Here is a 23,497-nt window from a genome sequence, read left to right on the forward strand (position 1 = left end):
ATTCTAGTATTAATATTTATTATAATTATTATTTTAATATAATAGAGATGATTAATATATTTACTAATATTATTTATATGGTAAATTTAGAACCCATGGAGAGATAAAAAAAAAGAGAGAATTTATATTATAGTAATGTATAGAGAAAGAAGAATATTTTTATTACTGTGTATCTCATATGTTTTATTACGTTGCTATTTATAAGCACAAAGAAGCTTTATTTTTAAACATAATTAAATATAATTATCTTTAGTAAACTAAGTCTCATGGAAAATTATCATCCACCTCATATTTTTATCACAACACTTTCCTTTGGATGACCATTTAGGATTATGGCTCATTAAAATCTTACTAAAGAAAAACCCAATAGGAAAAAATTTTAGTGAAGGAAAAAGAGTACAAAATCCTTTGTGATAGGAATTGCCTCATTAAAAACCTTGTGAAGAAAAATCCAATGGAAAAAAACCTGACTAAGAAAAAAAGAGTACAATCTCCCCCTCTTGTCGACATCATTTAACATCTCAAAATTGACGCATCCCAATATGATATACCAATTTTTCAAAGGAGAATTTTGGGAGTGACTTTGTAAATAAATCTGCCAGATTATCACTTGATCGGATCTGTTGGACATCAATTGTCCCTTGATTTTGAAGATCGTGAGTGAAGAAAAATTTGGGAGAAATATGCTTTGTTCTATCTTCTTTAATGTATCCGCTCTTAAGTTGAGCAATGCATGCTGTATTATCTTCAATCAGGACAGTTGGAGCTATCTTATGATCAATCAGTCCACATGATGACAGAATATATTGGATCAAACTCTTGAGCAAAAAACACTCGTGACTTGCTTCATGTATCACTAGTATTTCAGCATGATTAGAGGAGGTTGCTGCTATCATCTGTTTTGTGGACCTCCATGATATAGCTATATCACCATACGTGAATAGGTATCCTGTTTGAGATCTCCCTTTGTGTGGATCCGACAAATATCCTGCATCTGCATAGCCAACTAGTTGTGACTTGGATTCATTGGGATAAAGCAATCCCATATCAACCGTTCCATGAAGATATCGAAAAATTTGTTTGATTCCATTCCAATGTCTTCTGGTTGGAGAAGAACTATACTTTGCTAGTAAATTCACAGCAAATGATATATCAAGTCGTGTGTTATTAGCAAGATATATTAACGCTCCAATGACACTATGGTACTTCCAGACTAAGGATATCTTCATTTTCTTCCTTACGACGGAATTAAGCCTTTTCCACATCCAAAGATCTTACAATCATTGGGGTGCTTAATGGATGTGACTTATCCATATAAAATCTTTTCAAGATCTTTTCTGTGTATGTTGTTTGATGAATAAAGATCCCATTTTTTGTATGTTCGATCTGCAGGCCGAGACAAAATTTAGTCTTTTTAAAATCTTTTATCTCAAACTCTTCTTTTAGAGTTTTTATAATTGTTGGAATCTCTTCAGGAGTTCCAATAATATTTAAATTATTAACGTACACAGCAATTATAATGAATCCAAATGCAAATTTCTTTATGAAAATACATGGACAGATATCATCATTCTTAAATCCGTTTTTGGCCAGATACTCAGTAAGACGATTATACCACATTCATCCAGATTGCTTTAGACCATATAAAGATCTTTGCAATTTTATTGAGTATAACCCCTGTGGATATCCATTGGATGATTTTGACATCTTTAGTTCTTCAGGGACTTTCATATAGATATCACGATCTAATGAGCCGTATAAGTAGGTTGTTACCACATCCATTAAATGCATATGTAATTTATGATATGCAGATAAACTGACCAAATAACGCAATGTTATTGCATCCACTACATAGTAATACGTGTCTTCATAATCTATACTGGGCCTTTGTGAAAAATTTTGTGCCACAAATCGGGCTTTATAACGCACAACTTCATTTTTCTCATTTTGTTTTCTCACAAATACCCATCTGTATCCAATAGGTTTTACATCTTCTGGTGTACGAATTACAGGTCCGAAGACTTTACGTTTTATAACTGAGTCTAACTCAACCTTCATGGCTTCTTCCCATTTTGGCCAATAATTTCTTTGTCGACATTCTTCGACTAATCTTGGCTCAAGATCCTTACTTTCATGCATGCATGATATTTAATGCCACATTATATGCAAATATTTCATTGACAAATGTCTTATTTCGGTCCCATTTCTCTCCTGTAAAGACATAATTTATCGAGATCTTGTCATTTTCACAATTTTCAGGTACCTGAACATCTTTTAGCGTTAAAAATATATCAGAATTTTGGACAACTACAAGTGTCTTTACTATGTCTTTTCAACATGAATAGTATTTACCTCTTTTCTCTTTTGAGAATTTTTGTCTTTGAAACCGATAGGTCTGCTACGCTTCTGGCGTGAATTTGTTTCAGTGGTAATTTGTCCGACTGGAACATCAATTCGAATTGGGACATTTTCCGCTGGTATATAAGATTTTGTTATCCTCTTTGTATCGAAAAATGCATCAGGTAATTCATTTGCTATTCTTTACAAATATATAATCTTTTGAACTTCTAGTTCACATTGCCCTGATCGAGGATCTAAATGCATTAAGGATGATGCATTCCAATTAAGTTCCTTTTCAGGAAGCTTGTTCTCTCCCCCTAATGTTGGAAATTTTGATTAATCAAAATGACAATCCACAAATTGGGCTTTAAATACATCCCTAGTTTGTATCTCAAGATACCTTTCTATAGAGGGATAATCATATCTAACATATATCCCCAATTTTTTTGGATCCTATTTTGGTGCGAGAAGGTGGTGCAATGGGAACATATATCGCATACCCGAATATTCTTAAATGGAAAACATTTAGCTGCTGACTAAAAGCTAATTGCATAGGAGAGAACTGATGGTAACTCGTTGGTCTCAAACGAATAAGTGCTGCTGCATGTAAAATAGCATGCCTCCAAATCGAGGTTGGGAGATTTGTTCTCATAAGTAAGGGTCTAGCAATTAATTGGAGGCGTTTAATAAGTGATTCTGCTAACCCAATTTGTGTGTGAACATGAGCTACTGGATGTTCAACACTTATTCCATTAGCCATACAATAGGCATCAAAAGCTTGGGAAGTAAATTCATCAGCATTATCAAGACGAATTGCTTTGATTGGATTTTTTGGAAACTGTGCTTTTAATCGAATAATTTGAGCAAGTAATCTCGCAAACGCCAGGTTGCGAGAAGACAATAAGCACACATGTGACCTTCTCGAATATGCATTTACTAGGACCATAAAATATCTAAAAGATTCACATGGTGGATGAATAGGTACACATATATCGCCTTGAATCCTTTCTAGGAACTCAGGGGACTCAAATCCAATCTTTACTGGTGATGGCCTTAAAATTAACTTTTTCTGAGAATATGCAACACAACAAAATTCACTAAATTTAAGAATCTTCTGGTTCTTTAGTGAATGTCCATGGAAGTTTTCAATAGTTCTCAGCATCTTGGTTGTTCCCGAATGACCCAATCAGTCATGCCAAATTATAAATTCATTTGGGTTAGTAAACTTCTGGTTTAATTTACATTGGCATGTGATTCAATTGCACTAATTTTAGTATAATACAACCCAGATGAAAGTGAGGGTAACTTTTCTAATATAACTTTTTTATTTGATTCATGGATTGTGATATACAGATACTCATGATTTCCCTCATTCATTGTTTCAATATGATATCCATTTCGGCGAATATCTTTGAAACTCAACAAGTTCCTCAGAGACTTGGTAGATAATAGTGCATTATTTATTATAAATTTTGTTCTTCCAGAAAACAAAATTATAGTTCTTCCGGAACCTTCTATCACATTGTCCGAGACAATAATAGAATTAACATATTCTTCTTTTGGCACAAGATGGGTAAAATATATATTACTTTTGAGAATGGTGTGCGAACTTGCACTATCCGTAAGACAAACATCTTCACTATATGTCATTGTTATTCTCTTCAAAAACAAATAATAATAAATAGAAATATTTACGCAGTAGAATTATTTTCTTAATCGAAAATATTTTTCTAAAAAATATAGTATATACTAAAAAATTTTATTATTATTATCTTGACACTTTCAGTAATTTTAAAATTCATAAACATTATTTATATTCATCGTATTTGAAATTCAAATGCATAGAAAATAAAACTTAACAAGAAGTTCTTTACCTTATTTATTTACATGAATACTTAACAATCTCACATATTAAACTATTCCATCATTGATCAAATGACCAATATTTTCTTCAAGATTCTCAAAGAAATCAGATACATCATAATGAGTGGTGTAATTTTCAGCATCATTTGAAACAAAATTTGTTTTCTTTTCTTTATCATCCTTTTTCAAAGATGCTTGATAAAGATCTACTAGGTGCCTTGGGGTACGACAAGTACGTGACCAATGTCCCTTTCCACCATAATGAAAACATTTATCCTCAATTGATTTATTTTGCCTATTATTTCTTTCTTTATCCCACTTTTGGTGAGATCCTTTCTTGTGAATATAATTTTTCTTCCTTTCATTTTTCTTGTTACCAAAACCTTGCCATTTACCTCTTCTGAGATTATAATTTGCCACATTTACTTTAGAAAATAAGGCGGCGTCAGTTGGGCGCGCTTCATGATTCCTTAAAAGTAATTCATTGTTGCGTTCAACAACAAGAAGGTAAGAAATTAACTCAGAATACTTTTTAAATCATTTTTCTCGATACTGCTGCTGCAAGAGCACATTCGAGGCATGGAAGGTCGAGAAAATTTTTTCTAACATATCATTATCAAATATCTTTTCCCCACATAATTTCATTCGTGAGGTAATTCGAAATATTGCTGAATTATATTCATTTATGGATTTAAAATCCTGTAGACGCAAGTGCGTCCATTCATATCGGGCTTGAAGAAGTATCACCGTCTTTTGATGATTGTACCTTTCTTCAAGGTCTTTCCACAGATCTGCAGGATCTTTTAATATGAGATATTCATTTTTCAATCCTTCGTCAAGATGACAACGAAGAAAAATCATGGCTTTAGCTTTATCCTTCTGGGATACATTATTTTCAGCCTTAATAGTATCTCCAAGATCCATTGAATCAAGATGGATTTTAGCATCTAGTATCCATGATAAATAGTTGTTTCTAGATATATCAAGAACATTAAATTCAAGATGAGAGAATTTTGACATAATAACAATTTTTTACCTGGAGTCTTTCTAAAATTTGATCAGAGTCTCGTGTTGATAACATGTTGTAAAATAAATAAGGAAGATATAATAATAATAAAATAAAAAAGTAGAAGACTCTAATATTAATATTTACCACAATTACTATCTCAATATAATAGAGATGATTAATATACTTATTAATATTATATATAGTAAACTTAAAACCTAAGGAGAGATAAAAAAAAAGAGAGAATTTATATTATAATAATATATAGAGAGAGAAAAATATTTTTATTGTTGTGTGTCTCATATATTTCATATTACGTTGCTATTTATAAATACAAAAAAAATTTATGTTCAAACATAATTAAATATAATCACCCTTGATAAATTAAATCTTATGAAAAATAGTCATTCACCTCATATTCTTATCACAACAGGAATAACCTTGTTTTTAAGTGTCAATGACAAATATGAGATTTGTTCTTAAATAAGAGGAAAAAATAAATAATTTAAGGACTTTTCTTATTCATTCATTTTAATAATATAAGATTGTCTTAGCTAATTTATTTATAAAAATTTAAATGGGTTTAACTCAATTTTAAAAATTAACTCAATAAATATGAGTTATTATTATTTTATTATGCACAAATAATAATACACATTGGGTGCACAAAATAAAATATAAATTCTTATGTACATTTATATTAGCCAGATATATACATCATACATGTAAGTTGTAACTCAACATCATATAAAAGCATCTTGTTTTTCACTTGCTTCGTCATTTGTTTTAATTTATTATTGGTAGCTAGTTTTATTCTCTTTTCCAAACAAGTTTCAAATGGTATTTTATATACTTCTATATTCTATCACCAATCAATCATCGCTGCAGACTACCATCGGTTGCTGACCTTCCGGCAACCACTCTGGTCGCCATCAATGATCCTCCGGGCTCCGGCAACCTCTAGTCATTGTCGGCAATCATCTCCAGCCACCGCCAACCACCATCCATCACCGGTTACTCTAAATTCTAAAATTCAAATCCTAAATTTTAAACTCTAGATTTTAAATTTTAAGTTCTAAATTCTAAACATTAAATCTTAAATTCTAAACATTAAACCCTAAACCTTAAATAATAAACTCTAACTTTTAAACACTAAACCATAAATACCAAACCCTGGATGTGAAATTCTGAATCCAAAATTATAACCACTAAATTCTAAATTTTTTATTTGAATTTTAGATATTTTTATTATTTCTAACTTTGAATATGAGTGAGTATAAAATAGAAAGTTAGTTATAAAATTAAACTAACCTTCAATTCTGTTTTTTTTTTCTGTTTCTATTTTTTTGAATTAGTACCTACTGCACTAATAGTACTTATATCCTCTGTATATAAATGGTGTTGTATTTCAATCCGAGAGTGTGAACAATATTCTAACTTAATGAATGAAGTTCTGTTCCATTTTCTCTCTAGGTATAGTTTCTGCATCAAGGCATGAACTAATCTTCATGTAATCTGTTCTTGCTTCAAGTTCAGTTGTTAACAAGATATCCAGAGCTTGAAGATCCCACCTTTCTTTTTCTCTTTTCTTTAATTGTTCTCTTCCTTTTCTTTCCTCTTTCTTCTCCCTTGTCTATCATTCCTTTCGTGAAAATTTTTTCCCCTTTCTTGGATTCAATCATATCAATCACCCTGTCCGAATCATCCACAAAGAAATCCATCTCTCTTCAGTTTTTAATAAGCTGGACAACAACAATTACAATACGTAGAGATATCAGGTGTTGCTTACAATTCAGAGCTTAAGTCCTAAAGATCACCTTTACTAAGCAAAAATTTCACAACAATATGAAGAAGATGCTGCCAAGAAGACAAAAACTGAAACTGAAGCCTTCAAATAATGGAGACTTGATGATCTCACTCTATCAACCTGGATCCTTGCATCCGTTACCAAACCATTCAAAAACAAGATTTTTCATTGTCATCAATTTCATGAGATTTAGAATACACTCAATGACTATTTTTGAAACGTCAGCTACCAGAATTCAAAGCTTGAAAGCTCAATTGAAATGTGTAAGAAAAACTAGCTCCATCCAAGATTATCTTTCCCAAATCCAAGACTTGGTTGGTTCTCTGCAATTGATTGGATATCAGATTTAACAAGACGATCATATCTCAACAATTCTTGATGGTTTGTCCGAGGAGTATACAGTGTTCAACACCTCTGTACTGTCAAAACTATCCACCTATAAAGTTCCTGAAATTGAATCCTTTCTCAAAGCCTATGATGACATGTTGGAAAGATACAAAAAAAACCCCACGGTGGCATCCCCATGGCTAACCTAACACAAACACAATCCCAGCTTACCTTTCCATCGGATAGGGGCTCCTGGTCTCGACGCAGAAGAGGCGACAGGTTTGGCAGAGGAGGTCGTTCTTCTAATCAAGGCAATCGACCTCAATGCCAGCTTTGTGGTTGCCTGGGTCATGTGGTTCAAACCTGTTTTCATAGACTTGACCCTAATTTTCAAGCCTATGGCACTAGTTCCCCTTCACCACAGCCTGTGTATCCTTACTCTAACACTCAACCACCGCCTCCATCATCTCAATTTCATCAATCCCGCGCCTACTTCTCCAACCCTAATCTCAATCCAGAATCGGTATGGTATCTAGATTCGGGAGCAAGCCACCATGTGACACCAGATTCCTTCAATTTATTGCATTCAACTTCTTCAACTCCAGATTCAGATCAATTATTTGTAGGTAATGGCCAAGGTATGGAAATTCTTACTTATGGACAATCTATTCTTTGTGACAAAAATAGAAAAACCATGTTTCTTTTGAACAAATTACTTCATGTTTCTCATATTACACAAAATTTATTAAGTGTCTTTCAATTTGCTTTAGACAATCAGGTTTATTTTGAATTCTGGTCTTATAATTGTATTGTCCATGACCAAGATTCTCGACAAGTTATTCTCAACGGCAAAGCTAAAAATGGAATATATATTTCTTTGATAAGATGTTTATTCCTGTTTCTGATAGACCTTTAATTTAGTCCATATTTCTTTGATTGGTATATTAGACTATACCCTGTCAGTCAAAGTCATTTTCTTAATCATAGGCTTTTAGAATCTACTCACTGGAATCATTGATGCTCGTTTGATAAATAGATATTATAGAAGAAATACTCACATGATGCATCTTTATATGAAGATGACATTATAAACCCTTAGATGATTAATCAAATATATTTAGTAAGCATATCAACTCATCTAATGGCCCATAATATTATCTTCATGTAAAGATGTCATTATAGGAGTATCCACCTATTATAAATACCAAAAATATATTTTTTTGTACTATAGATAACAATAATAATAAAAAAAAATTAAAGACATAAATCAAAACTATTATTAGTATTTTTTTTAATGAATACTTAATATATTTTTTTGTACCATAGTCTATAGTTCTTTGATTTCAATAATTGGTATATCAGACTATACCCTGTTTAGACATTTTAAAGTTTATATTAGATTATATTTATGTTTTAAAGTGTTTATTTATAATTTATTTATTATTTTATTATAAAATAATTTTTCTAGTTAAATTTCGGTTAAACTAATAAACTAATAAAATAGTAAATTAGTAATTAGACCAGTTCGATGATGAATCCGGTTTTCAAAACCTTTGAGACAAATGATGATTAATTTAAGGTTTAACAAATATCTATATGGTATAAACTTATTCAACTATATGAGGAGGAATTCATCTGCTTTGATTCCTTCCTTGATTAATTAGGTTTTTGGTTTCTTGCAAGTTCAATTTCTGTTTTATTATATGGTTTAAAACTCTTTATTATGCCAATCCATTTTTGACCTTGATTCAAAATTTCATATGATAAGATGTAGATGTCCAAAACAAAATACCGAAAGAAGAGATAGGGTAAACTTGTTATTTAGATTATTTTTTTATTAGTTTAATATTGATAGTAATTAATTATAGTTAGAGTACATAAAGAGTACATAAAATTAACAACAAAAAATTAATTATAGTTTAACATTGATGCTCATTTGATACTACTTTATTTTATTATAATCCATGCATTATAATTTATTTCGTCCTGGATTTGATTAAACAGAAACAGTGACCATAAGAATTAAAAAAAAGTTTGATTAAGTTTAAGATAGAACAATCATGTAACTAATTGTCTGTTTTAATTTTATGTGGCTTTCAGTTTCTTGCATGTAACATGCATTAGTTGCTGCATGCGAAGCAAAGGTAAATCTGAGCATGTAGGAGAAAGGAGTGTAAAACTTTTATCGCGGATGGCACATTTATCGCGGCTTGGTTTTAAATATGAGCTCAAGGCTTGGCACGAATACAGAATCTATAAGGGAAAGACAAGAGGTATAATGATAATAATAATAATAATAATAATCATTCTCTTTTATCGAAAATATGTTAGTTTTTGATTTAGTTGTTTTTTATTTTGTTATCTAGATTATTTTTAATTTTAAATATTTTGTGGTTAATTTTATGTACTCTTTATGTATTTCTTATGTACTCTTAAATATAATTAATTATCATCAATATTAAACGAATAGAAAAATAATCTAAATAATAGATTGAGTTGCTTATATCTTATGATTAATTTTAGGTTTTTTCGATACATCTTACGCACCTGTAAAAAGTGTACAAAAGGGAGACGAGAGTTAGAAAAGAGAGCAATCTCGACAGCAGCTATGCTATACAAATCCTTTTTTATTGTCACTATCTATTAATCACGATCAAGGTAGTAAATTCGTAGTTTTTATCTCGACTCGAAAGATTAGTGTAGAATCGTAATTCATAGAATTGTAATACGAAACGTAAATATAACTCGTAAATTTAAAATATTTATAAAAAAAATTTAACAAGTATGTGTAATATGCTTTATTAAATAGTAAGTGAAAATAAATATAAATATATCAACAAAATAAAAATTTACTATAATAGATTTTTACAACATAAGAACAGTAACACAAGAAAAATCTAGAGGCACGCATAGTTGAGAAAAATAAAAATAGAAATAGAACAACTAGATGGTAGCACCAGCACATCAGGAACCGGCAAGGCTTAGTGGAACCAAAGAGAAAGAGGCGCTCATTGGAGCAGCGTCAATGGCAACGAGCAACAAGCTTCGTTGAGAGAGGAGAGATTAAGAGAGAATCCAAAAAGACCCACAACTCAGATTTAGAGAACCAAAGAGGGGCAAAAACGGCGCAATACCTAGAATTTCATCCCTCTTCACCACTAATTGGCTAAGAAACCATACTCTTTCCTCAGCTTGCTTCGCTAGACGTTGCACGACGGCAGAACCGCAATTCTACCGAATCTGTGTCTTTACTCGGCGATTCTGCACGAATGGTTGTCGTCCAAGATGAAGACTAGAATCGGAACGGAAAGAAGAGTCAGAGTTGCAAAATCGTTCGATTTAGCAAGTTAGTTGGCGATTCTGTCTACCTTGATCACAACAACTTCACATTTATGAACTATTTATTATTTTGATAATCTCATGTTAGTGTTTTATTATGGTTGTACTAATGAAATGAGATGAAATAATTGAATTATTAAATATGTATTTTATTTGCTTAGTTGTTAGTTGACTATCGGGTACATAAATAAATAAGGGATGCATTTTTTTTAATACAAGTCTGCTACACATATAAGTTTTTTGATATACAACTATACAAGTTTTTGCAAATTCAACAAAAATAATTCTCAGTTTAGATTGCGTGTAAATACGTACTTTCCCAACTCTTGAATAGCGCGAATGACAAACAATTTTTCTCCCCCAATCAAAATCGCAATACTCAAAATTCAAACAAGGATCAAAATCTCTAAAAAAAATATCTCAAAATTGTCGCAGAAAGTGAAGGAAGTTTCGAAACTAAATTTGAAAAGAATTATGAGAAAATGAAATAAGAAGAAGAAGAAAAAGCAGCAGAAGATGAGGAGGTGTTTTAAATGATGCAGAACTTATCAATACAAAAACACCAAAAATTCTTAAATAAAACACATAAATATCTTAGTTTTACACCGAAATTTGCTGCAAATACACAAAAATATTTCTTTTAATGCTGTATTTTTTCTTCTTCTTTTTTTCCTTATTTTTTTCTTTCTTTTAGTTGAATGAATGTAAGTTCATACTCTTCCAAATAATTTTGTAGCATTATGTGTTTATTCTTCTTCTTTGTTTGATTTTTTTGTTTTTATTCTTTTTAAGAGAGTAAAACAAGAAGAAACTTGAGAAGGTAAAACAAGAAGAAAAAGATGAATAAAAATAATAAGAAGAAGAAGATGGTGATGATAAAAAAAAAAGAAGCAGCAGCAGAAGATGAGCAGGAGGAGGAGGAAGAGGAAGAGTTTTGAATTATGCAGAACTTATCAGTACAAAAACACCGAAAATTCTTAAACAATACACATAAATATCTTAGTTTTACACTGAAATTTGTTACAAATACAAAAAAATATTTCCTTTAATGCTACAACTTTTTTCTTCTTATTTTTTTCTTCTTTCTTTCTTTTAGTTGAATGAATGTAAGTTTATCCTCCTCCAAGTAATTTTGTAGCATTATGTATTTTTTCTTCTTTTTTGTTTGATTTTTTTTTGTTTTTATTCTTGTTAAGAGAGTAAAACAAGAAGAAACTTGAGAAGGTAAAATAAGAAGGAAAAGATGAATAAGAAAAGAAGAAGAAGAAGAAGAAGAAGAAGAAGAAGAAGAAGAAGAAGAAGAAGAAGAAGAAGAAGAAGAAGAAGAAGAAGAAGATGGTGATGATGATGAAAAAAAGAAGAAGCAACAGAAGATGAGGAGGAGGAAGAGGAAGAGTTTTGAATTATGCAGAACTTATCAGTACAAAAACACCAAAAATTTCTTAAACAATATGTTGATAAAAAAATTATTTTCGATAACAGTGAGTTGAATCGAAATGAGTTGAGTATGGTTTCTCGAGAAGGTACGCTTGTAAGTCTGAAGTTGGAGGTAATTGGTGCTGATGTGGATTTCGATTGTTTTGTTGATCGAGTAAGCCAAATCGAGTAGGAGATTCGATTCGAAGAATTGAGTAAGGCCTTCAAAAGAGCTGGTCGATTAGTTGTGAAAGTGGGAAGTTAATGGCTTTTATTGCACGAGGAGATCATGAAGAATATCTACAATCATGAGGCGGGAACGGTTACCAAGAGAGACTGCGCTTCAAAATTTGAAATGCCATATTTAATTATAGGGTAAAGTATTAACTTGGTCCTCTATGTTTGGGCGTATTTCTATTTTGGTCCTTAAGGTTTAAAGTGTTCTATTTGAATCCAAAAAAGTTTCATTTACCATCAATTTAGTCCCACAGTGAGGTCAAAATTAAATAATTAACGAAATGTCCTATATAACAATAGTATAAGAACAAAATCGATAATCTGGAGAACAAGTACAAGCTCTAGAAGCACAAAATCAACCGTTGATACATCAATACATTTATTTATTATTTTCTTTAGTTCTATAGAAAATATTTTATTTATATTATAAAAAAATAATAAATAAATGTATTAATACATCCACGGTTGATTTTGTGCCTCTAGAACTTGTACCTGTTCTCTAGATTATCGATTTTGTTCTTGTGCTGTTATTATGTAGGACATTCCGTTAATTATTTAACTTTGACATCATTGTGGACTAAATTGATGCTAAATGAAACTTTTTTGGATTCAAATAGAACACTTTAAACCTTAAGGACCAAAACAGAAATACGCCCAAACATAGGGGACTAATTTAATACTTTACCCTTAATTATAATTAATTGTAAATTAATGAGTAGTTATGTAAGATTAGCCTATAAATACTAGGAAATCTTAGTGAATAAGGGTTGGAACTTTTACTCAGAAAAGAGACTCTGGCACTCTCACGTCCCAGCGAATCCCTGAGTTTGCAATCGAGTTACATTTTCTGTAGGGTTCCTTCCATCTTCTTCTTTCTTTCATTTCATTTTTCCTGTAAGCTTAGCATTTCAATTAATTTTACTTATCAAGTGTTCTTTACTTTCTTTAATCAATTTATCCTTCCGCCTTTAAGTCTTTTATGTTGAAGTCTTTGGATCGAATCGAAGGCATTTTGTTGTTTTCCTTTAATTTCACTGCAAACCTTTCTATTTGTTATCTATTTGTTTTTCGAAACTTCAATTTTTAAGTCTTAATTATTAATTTACAAATTTAGTATATTTTTATTTTCAAATTTGGTCTAATCAAAGACGCTTTTGATGCACTTCTAGAAAATTGGTACTTGCACAGAGGAGTAGGTTTCGCTCCCAGATCATTAGATATCGAACCACCATCGATTTGCTAAAAATCAACAAAACAAATTGGCACGCCCAATGGGACAGTTTTAAATCGAAGTGTGTCAAATAAATCCTTTTTCAGTAATTGTTGGTGTATGCGATTACGAAGTGGGAAGATTATTCACATGGCTAATGAATTATCAAATGTGAATGGTGGGTCATCCACCAATGATAGCATACCGATTTCCATGCAACAAGCCAATGTGTCTTCACGTTCGGAACGTGCAATTGGAACTGAAAGTATAGTCGTTACGACTATTCAAACTGGAAATGTTGGACGTAATACTCGTCCACGTGGTCTTGTGCCACCATATCAACCTCCATTAACTGCTGGTTGGCCCCCTTATGGTCTTGTTCTTGGTTACACTCCACCGGTGGGTGGTTTTATGCTGCCTGTCCGTTTTGGGAATGTAAATAGAGCAAATAATGTTGAAAATCCACAACATTCTGAGTATTCTCGTGATTATCATGTGGGCTCCACTTCCAATGCTGCGAATTCGATGGCAGTATATCGGCAACAAGTGGAGGAGTGTCACCATGACTTGGTTAATTTATTGACTCAGTAAATGACTACAATTTTGAATCCCATGATGGCTGATCATGAATCAAGATTTGAGCGTCTTGCTAGACAAGTTGAAAGAATTGCTCGAATTGTTGATTATGATGAAGGTGAGAGGCATAATGCCAGGGGAAATAACGAAGGAATGGAAAATATTTTTCAAAATAAAAACCATATTCCGAATCGAGAAAATCCTCACGTGGTTCCTTGAGGTTAAAATGCTGATGATTATCTAGCCGGATTGCATGGTGATCGCTATCAAGTTACTAGAATTATAGAAGAAGTGTTAAATCGGGTTGGGCTAAATGTTGGTTTTATGAATCAACCATATTTCGTATCCGCTTTTTCCCAAGTGGTTCAAATGGCTGAAGTGCCAAGAGGGGTGAAAATCCCAAAAATAACCACAAAATTTGCTGGTGAAGTTGGAGAATCGACTACTGAACATGTTACTCGTTATTTGGTCGAAATCGGGAATCTAGCTAATGATGAAAATTTAAAAATAAAATTTTTTCCTTCATCATTGACAAAGAATACATTTACTTGGTTTTCGAATCTTAGATCAAATTTGATTACAACATGGAGTTAGACCATTGATGATTATTTGATACGTTTCAAAAACACTAGAAGTAGATGCTATGTGTCATTACCTGAGAATGAGATAGTAAAAATAGCAATTATGGGATTGGGATTTTATATGCGTAGAAAATTGCTTAATGTGCATATTCCCGATTTGGCCCATCTGGCTGAAAAGGTTCGACAGACCGAACTTATGAAAAGAGAAAAAGAGAAATACAGGAGTGAACAAAGATCAAAGAGTAAACCTTTTACTCGAAAGAAAAAAGTTGCCTATGTAACAATGGAGTCTTCAGAAGAAGAATTCGATTTCGAAACAGAAATCGATTTGGCCGAACTTAAGAAAGGCCCTCCTTATGTTTGTTCTTTGTTGAAGAAATTGCCAAATAATGAAAAGTCGAATGATTCAAAACTAAAAAGTGGGAAAAAATATAGTTTTGATATTTCAAAATTTGATCAGATTTTTGATGTGTTGCTTAAAGATAAACAGTTAATTTTACATGAGGGTAGAACTTTGCTTTCTGTGAAAGATTTAAAAGGAAAGCCTTATTGTAAGTTTCATCAAGCAATAAGTCATTCGACTAATAGTTGTGTCCATTTCAGGGACTTAATTCAAGAGGCAATAATGGAGGGACGGTTGAAATTCGATGATGGCAAGAAAGAAATGAAGGTTGATGTAGATCCTTTCGAAGTTGATGCCAGTTATGTTGAACCTTGCTTTGGAGTGAACACGGTAGGCATGTCCTACGATTTTGATGTGGCTCTCGATGATTTTGAGTCACAGGTCAGATCGGTATACCCTAGAACAGGGGACGGTTTGCTGGACTTCTTAGTTCAACAGAAGATCAAAGATCGGGACGTATCTCTGTGTCCGCGGTGCAATGCTGTTTTTGATGCTGAAGCAGCGACAATCTTTGAAAAAGAAAGGATGAAGAATGAGTTGGCTCATAGGGAAGAACAGGCCCGTCAGAGACAGCCACTCAGGCGTATAGAGGGCTCTAGTTCGAAAACTCCTCAAGAGAATGTAAGTACACCTTTAAGCCGTTCTCAGGCTATAGATGGTTCTATTATAGTCTCTCAACAACGGTATGCTAGAGGCCTACTCCAAAAGGCGAAGATGGAAGCTGCAAATTCGATCCCGACCCCAATGGTTTCTATCCTTAAGCTCACATCCAGTGGTGCTGATCATTTTCAAAATCCAACCCAGTATAGAGAAATTGTAGGATCCCTGCAATACTTGACTATTTTTAGAACAGGCCTTGCTTCTCAGTCAACAAAGTATCTCACTACATGCATTCACCTACAATTGAGCATTGGAAGGCTGTGAAACGAATCCTAAGATATGTGACAGGTACAGTATCGATAGGCATTCGATTTCAGAAATGTACCAATTTTAGATTATTTGCTTTTACAGATTCAGATTGGGCAGGGGATTTGGAAGATAGGAAACCGATCACTGGCTATTGTGTATACTTAGGAAGCAATCTTGTATCATGGAGAAGCAATAAACAAACCAAGGTTAGCCGCAGTAGTACTGAAGCAGAATACAGGAGTATTGCAGCAGCTTAGTTCGAATTGATATCCATTCAGCAACTCTTAAAGGAACTTAGAGTTCAGCAACTAGTTGCACCAATAATATACTGTGATAATCAAAGCGCGTGTTTATTGGATGCCAATCCAATACTCCGTACGAGGTGCAACTATATGGAGATTGACCTGAACTGCCTCAGAAAAATAGTGAATAAAAAAAAGTCTTATGTTCTTCATATACCCTTCGTAGATCAAATAATTGGGGGCGTTTTCACTAAACCACTTTCAGCACCTCTATTCCACAAGTTCAGAGACAAATTTAAAGTGGTTCTTCAACCCACTGTTAAGTTTAAAAGAGGCTATGAATGAGTATAAAATAAAAAGTTAGTTATAAAATTAAACTAATCCTCAATTATGTTCTTTTTTTTTGTCTTTATTTCCCTGAATTGGTACCTACTGTACTAGTACTACTTATATTCTCTGTGTATAAATAATGTTGTATTTCAGTTCAAGAGAGTGAACAATATTCTAACTCAATGAATGAAATTCTATTCTATTTTTTTTTGGGTATAATTTCTGTATCAATGCATGAATTAATCTTCGTGCAATCTGTTTTTGCTTCAAGTTCAATTGTTAACATTAAATTTTTTTATTGTAAATTATTGACTATTTTATTAGCTAAAAATGATTGGTTCCTAAGATTTTTCTTTTCTTAATTATACAATGAGACAGACAATGATATTATAAAGATGATTATTTCTAATTTCTCTATATTTTATTGAATTTTGATATTTTTATATTCAGAATAAATATAATTAAATCATGTTGAACTCTTAACATTAATTTTTTATTTTTGTCCTCAATCAATATTAAAAATATGAATATGATAGTGCATGGAGGTGCTGGAAAACTGTGAAAGTCAAATCCAACGGCAAGCAAAACTAGCCGCATCCAGCATCACTATTAATATTATTATAATGTTGAATATGATGCATATAATTATAGTGAAATGGATACATGGGCTAACCAGCGCCACACATGATATCAAGTTGTGTTCATTTTACTATTTTAGACTAAATCGATTACCTTGACCAAAAAAAAAAAAGAAGAAAAAAAAAAAGACTAAATCGATTAGTGATCTAAATAGATTTTATTTGAGGATTTGAGCAATCTTCTCAAAGAAAATTTAAGAAAGGACAAAAGACGAATAAATTAAACAGTACTGCTACATGTACAAAATTTGTTGATAACCAAACTCAATTAGTTGATCCAGCAACAACTAAAAACACTAAAAAAAAAACTCGTGCCCATGCATTACACATTAACGCTAATTTAAAGTACGCGCATTTTGTTCTTCTTCCACTCTCATTTCAAAACCCTTTTTTCTACTCTCATTTCAAAACCGTTTCATCTTTATCTTCAAATTTTAAAATCTTTTAAAATCAAAGCACAAAAACTCGAAAGAACCTTAAGAAGAAAAGAAACTGATGACTATTTAAAGTATAATAAATTTGATTCTTTCTTGTAACACTCTACCACACAGAACTTTACACTTAAGTCATAAAACAGATGTGGTGTGGTATTACGACCTCTAAAATAAAATATATATACGAATAATAATTGGAAGAATATAATATACGAGGAGTCTTGAAGAATAGGTAAAGCAAAATCACAAAATTAAAAGTGCAACGTTAAGGAATAACATAACTTGCGTACGAAGAAAGCTAAGGCACACATACATATATATATATATATATATATATATATATATATATATATATATATATATATATATATATATATATATATAGAAGTAAGAGTAGAAGATCGATCAAGGTACAAAATAAACAAGCTCCAACTCAACCTGCGAAGCTAAGGCTGGCCAGAGAAATATTCATATATATACATATAGAAAATCCATAACCCAAAATGCATAAAAGACACCCTAGTTCTCCATAAATCTCTAGGAGGTGCAAAAGTAAAACATATATACATAAGGAGAGTCTATACATATAGATACAACAAAATAGAACAAAAGTGAAATCCCAAAAGCCCACTTCGCTGCAGAGAACTCCAGACGCCTAACGAGATACCTCTCAACCTGCATCTGAAAAACACAAATATCCGTATGGAATGAGAATCGGGGGTTCTCAGCATGGTAAATGTGCCACGTACATAAGATATAAGGTCTTGGAAAAGCCAGAGAAAATCCTAAAACGCCGACACTTAGATATTATAAAACTTAGAGAACTAAAATAGAAACCATAAACAAGTGGTCCTCTAAGGTTCTAACTTAACCAAAATCGAACTAAAATCCTTAATCTCTCCGCCTTTCCTCCGTTTCTCCAACTCCGGTAAAATCACATTGACAAACAAATAGACAATGACAAACACAGGTAGAATACAAGTAATAGATAGCAAGTATAACAAATAGCATATTAAAATCACTTAGGCATTCCCAATTAATGCACAAGCAAGCAATTCAAATAATATACATATGATGTATGCCTGTCCTATGGCTGATGAGTCTTATCTGTTGGTTATCAAGCAAACCCGACAAGTCCGGCTGCTAAACCCTGGACTGTCCTCCGACGCGCATCCAAGAGTCTATGCATAGCTTTTTCTCATATATATAAAATTGCTCAATGGGGGTATCCTTTCTGGGAATTTATAAGTGCCCAGTCACCCTTACGTCGTAGGGTCAACAGAGTATCGAGTCTCAACCTGGAAAACGTGGTGGCAAACCATGGTACTTTACCCAGAAAAACTCGTATCTCAGATAAAATAAGTGCATAAGCCACTTAAACTTTCATATTCATTCATAATCATTCCTTATGGCCATAACATCACATATACATCATGTATCTGCACTTTTATACATAATAATCATAACCTGGAGCAAATGGGGTGAACCACACCCTTGCATCTATCCGAGGAGTGTAACAGCTCAGACCACCCGCTATCAAGATATTGTCCGCTTTGGCACATAAGGCCTCACGGTTTTGCCTTTGACGATAGGGATGATAGCCGAAGCCCCTCACACTCACTCGTCAAAACGCATCATGCTAGGTAGAGGTATCGACACCCTTATAAGGCATGCTTCGTTCTCCTCCCCAACCGATATGGGACCTTATAGGGAGCCTCTATACTAACCAACCTGGAGTAAGTGGGGGCGAAACCACAACCTTGCGTCTACCCAGGAGGTACGTTCTCATATGCCTAGGAAGAACAAAGGAGGGGATCCTAACCTCCCACCATCTCACTGGGGGCGATTTTACAATACCAGGAGGAACAAGGAAGGGGATCCTCACCTTCCACCATCTCTTGGGGTCGCACTTTCAAGAAAGAGTGCTCAGATGAAATATTTATTCATTTCTTTAATCAGTTTATATATATATATATATATATATATATATATATATACTTCTCAAGCTTTCTTCATCTCCAAGTTACCACATCTTCCTAGTTTCATCTCATTACTAGGCATACTACTGAGATCTAGGGTTAAAAGAGTGAAAATAGAGGTTCAAAATTGGGTTTTAAAATGCAAAAGTTTATTTACTAAAAAATAGGGCTCCGCGTACGTGAACCATGTCACGCGTACGCGGGAATGCAATTTTTTCCATCATGCGTACGCATTCCCTCGTCCGCGTACGCAGGTACACTGGACAGAATTGAACGTCCGCATATGAAGCCACATCTCCGCGTACGTGAGGGTTCTTTTTTGCCCATGCCGCGTACGCAGCACATGCATGCCAAACAGAAACGCACAGCCGCGTATGGAGGGGTTTGCGTACGCATGCATTCTAGGTTGGTCAAAAATAGTTAAGTCTGCAGAATTTTAGTTTTATATACCAAACTTCCGACGCGCATAATTTTCTCATTTTAAAACATTTTTCATCCGTTCTTCGAATGACATAAACTTCTCAGACCCCATCTTTATATGAAATAAGTTTGAAAGAATTTGGGGATCCAGAAGCCGAGTTATAACTCGCCGAAGTTTGGCCAAAAATCTAATTTTCACAAAAGTTCATAAACCTCTATTTTCACCAAAAATCAAACTCTATACCAACATTCCACTCATATAAATAGCACCACAACATACCATCTACAACACCATAATCTCCACATCCTACTATAATTAATGATACCTCAATTTTGCATACACTTCCTTCCAACATTTTCAATCATAACATCAAAATCATTAACCTTCACATATCCACAACCAACATTCTCATTTACCACCATCAAAGTCATCATTCATTAATCCTCTTACCACATCAACTATATTCATATCATAAAATCATTGAATCTATCATGCATTTTCAATTCAACATACCATGTCAACTAATCTACCAATCAATCTCCAAAATTTATAATCCAACTTATCCTAGGTCACCTAGCCTAAGTTTTCACAAGACATTATTTAAATACGAGAAACTAAAACCATACCTTGACTGATTTTCTCGTATAACCCAAGACAACCCCACAAGGTAAGCTCACAAGTTCCACTACTAAAATTCAAGTTTCAAGATTCCCAATCAACTCCAATAATTTCAGCCACCAAGGATTTGTTCCAAGAGCTCCAATTTACTGATTCAAACTCCAATTTAACATAAATTCAATCTAATTCATACAATTAACTAAATTAGCACTAGGACACACAAAATTGAATAATCCACAAGTGTTTAGAATTTTCTTACCTTATCATTTGATGATTGGGCTAAAATCCAATAATTATCCAATCTTAGATTGCACCTAAACCACCAAAATCGTCAAAATCACTCAATACACATACAAAAACGCAAAACAGAAAGGGGAAAGAGAACTGGGTGCAAATCACAAAGTTTCTTACCACTTTGTTTAGATAGAAAGAAAAAGGACTCCGAGATGAACGTGTGGTCGTAAACGGCTCGTCAATCGGAGTTTCAGATTGAAAGTTACAAGGATTTGAAGATGGAAGTAAAATGGAAGCTAGGGTTTGGTGCTCTCCCATTCAAGTTCAGGGTGATTCACATAATGAAAGGGATTGAGTGAATGATTTGCTTAATTTGAGTTTATATATGTTGGGTCTTGGACTCGGTCTAACCGGTTTAGTCTGTGGCCTAATTTTAGGCCAAAACTTTTAAAATTAGTGTTAAAATTTATATTTTAATTATTTCTACCTCCTAAAATTATAAAATTCATATTTCTAATTTTTTTATAAATTATAAATTCATATTTTAATTTATTGATTAATTATTCGCTAATTTTATGGGGTTTACATTCCTCATTTTGTTTTTCAGGACTACTTTCTTTTTCTTTTTCCTTATGTGCTTTGATTCTGTATTTCAGTGCTGAGTTTCATAGTGTGTGTGCTATGTTTAAATATTTATGTGCTGAGGTCCACTATTTGTGTGTTGTGTTTTATTTTTTGTATGCTTTGCTTTATTATATAGTTTTAGTCATGAAATGCAACACATCTCTGTTCTTGGCGATCACAAATGAGCGTACATTTTGTTGCTACATCTCTCAATACTAGACAGATGCTGCTGAGAGATTTTTTTTATTTGTGTGCTAGAATAGCTAATTGTTGTACTGTACTTTGTATTTTATGTGTTGAGAACCAAATATTGTGTGCTTGCGTGTTCTCTTACGTACACACTTTTATATAGATTGATTAAAACTAATATAATCAATGTTTTAGTAAAAGAAAACAAGTTATAGATATTCCTCAACATCCACCCTTTTCACATGTAACATTTCGCATTGAGGAGCGAGGAAGAGGAAAAAACTGTTGAGCTAGCAATTAAAGATCAAACAGATGCTACTGAGAGGTGAGTTTTCTAATTTTATGTGCTAGAATAGCTAATTGTTGTGCTATACTTTGTATTTTATGTGTTGAGCAACAAAATTTCTTCTGTATAACCAAATTCTTTTATTTTTGTATAGTTTGGCTAAAGCTAATCAAGCAGATATTACTGCTGAGTTGTGGATGATTGAAAATATTGCAATGGAGAAAGATTGAGATTTCTCATATTTGTCCTTCGATTTTGGGATTGTTACACATTCGTCAACTGAAAAAGCAACTTTGACACAAGTGGATCAACAACGAATAGAGCCTGCTGAAAATATTGATTCATGGTTTCAATGTGAACAACACAAATATTTATTTTTTGCTTATTCTAAAGTTTTTGAAAATTTTGTTAAAAACTCATGGCTTAGGATTCGATGGTCCCAAAACGTTTGAACCATTAAATAGTCCCATAACAAAACATGTTTTTTAAGTTCTTTTAATAACTGCTAAATAGTCCTTTTTCTAATTTTAATTATAAATTAATCCCATATATTTTATTTAATTATAAAAACTATTTTTTCTTTTATAAATTATTATTTTATGAATCAACTATTATGTTTATTAACAATAAAAAACGAAAACAATAACGAATTAGATCTTCCATTGATCGTAATAAAGCTTTTGGCCATTCCAATGGATTAAAAGTTTATATTTGATCCGTGACGTTCGTGCAGGGCCGTGAAATCGTGTTTTCTTAAAAACTAATCGATTGGATTACAGTTTATCACAAAACAATCGATTAAAAATTGCAAGACAGCATGGTTTTTGCATAAATCAATCGATTGGTCATAGTATTTCAATCGATTGGACGATGAATAACACGTGAATTTTTTATAATTCAATCGATTGTTTATACCTTCCAATCGATTGAATGCTTCAAAACAACCTGAGGTTTCACAATTCAATGATTGTTTTTTTTTTTTACCCAATCCATGCAGCTTCACAATGTTCCTATGCCTGATTTTTCCAAGGGTTGAAATCTCAGCAAGGAAGCTTCGGTCAACGTTTGCTCCATCTCCTCGAGAATTCAGCTTTTTCACTGCAATCATTTCGCTGTCATTCATAATAGCCTTGTAGACAGTGCCACAAGCTCCTCTTCCTATAACCGCTGATTCTGCAAAATTTCTGGTGGCTTCCAAGAGATCCTGGTATGTAAAGCCTTCTTTCGGAAAATAATAGTTATCAGTGACATGAGGTCTAGTTTGCCCTTCAAGCGAGACAAAAGCAGGGCTACGCACCTCATGGCATAACATATAACTACTATGAAAATAAGAGAAACAAATCCGACCACACCATAAACAATGCTAACTATCTTTTCCCTAGTTGAACCATCTCTGATCCAGCTCGTTTTCGCTGAATGAGTTGAAGATACAGGTGGATGACAATGATAAGTTCCTAATCGGCATAACCCATTGTTCCCGGCAAAATT

The 23,497-nt window shown here is 32.8% G+C and overlaps 1 long non-coding RNA gene across 1 annotated transcript; it reads left to right on the forward strand.

Annotated features, from left to right (window-relative positions):
* Nucleotides 1-6,626: 6,626 nt before the first annotated feature.
* Nucleotides 6,627-9,797, forward strand: LOC140181094 (uncharacterized). The gene is made up of 2 exons (XR_011875751.1): nt 6,627-7,981; nt 9,444-9,797. It is a non-coding gene; the product is annotated as an uncharacterized lncRNA (long non-coding RNA).
* The last annotated feature ends 13,700 nt before the right edge of the window (nt 9,798-23,497 follow it).

Source organism: Arachis hypogaea, chromosome 17 (assembly GCF_003086295.3).
Source record: "Arachis hypogaea cultivar Tifrunner chromosome 17, arahy.Tifrunner.gnm2.J5K5, whole genome shotgun sequence".
NCBI lineage: Eukaryota > Viridiplantae > Streptophyta > Magnoliopsida > Fabales > Fabaceae > Arachis > Arachis hypogaea.